We start from the raw sequence: 792 nt of genomic DNA, 5'->3' as shown, positions 1-792 counted from the left end.
GCTCCCGCCGCGCAGCCCCACCCGGTGCCCCGCTCCGAGCCGGGGACCGGGACCGGGGACCGACGGACGCCTTGGCGCCGCCCGCCTCGCCGGCACAAAGAGCACCCGGGGCCTCGGAGCCCGCGAGGTCCGTCCGCGGCGACGACAGGCACCCTCTCGCGGCCGCGGGCACAGGGAGACTCACACGCCGAGCCCGGGCGCCTCCTCCCGGCCCGCTCCTCGAGCCCCGCGCCGCCCGCAGCCGCAGCGCCCTCTGCCGGCCGCCCCGCTGCAGCTGCGGAGGCGGAGGGTGCGGGCGCTCGGGGCTGCTCCGTGGGCGCGGACGGCGCAGACTCCAGCGCCATCGAGCGGCGCGGGGCGTGGACTCTGGGGAGGGGGCTGCTCTTCGCCCCTTAGTACCCAAGGGAGAGGCGTGCGGATGGCACGCGGCAGGAAACCTCGAGGCGAGCGTTCGCAGAACTTTTGAGCAGCTCTGGGCTTCCTGATTCCCAGGAGCCCAGAGCGCTCTAGGAAAGGGCCCGCCGCAAGGCCGGCGACTTTTCCTTGACGCCGGCTCATGTCTGTGGTTCCTAAGCACCGAATGTGTCTCCCCTCTGAAGGGGCCCATCCATGCTTGACCTCTCTTACGACAAGTAGGTAAATTAACGACTTCTGGAGGCCCTTCTAGTCCCGCCTGAAAAGCTGCTTTCCCTTGTGCCCGGCTCCTGGAATGTTTCAAATGCAAGCCAGACGGGAAAGACTTCTCCAGTTCCAACGGCAGTGGAAAAAAAGATTTACTTAAAAAAAAAAAAA

Source organism: Octodon degus, unplaced genomic scaffold (assembly GCF_000260255.1).
Source record: "Octodon degus isolate 3935 unplaced genomic scaffold, OctDeg1.0 scaffold00038, whole genome shotgun sequence".
Lineage (NCBI taxonomy): Eukaryota > Metazoa > Chordata > Mammalia > Rodentia > Octodontidae > Octodon > Octodon degus.
Note: the sequence above shows the minus strand (reverse complement) of the source record.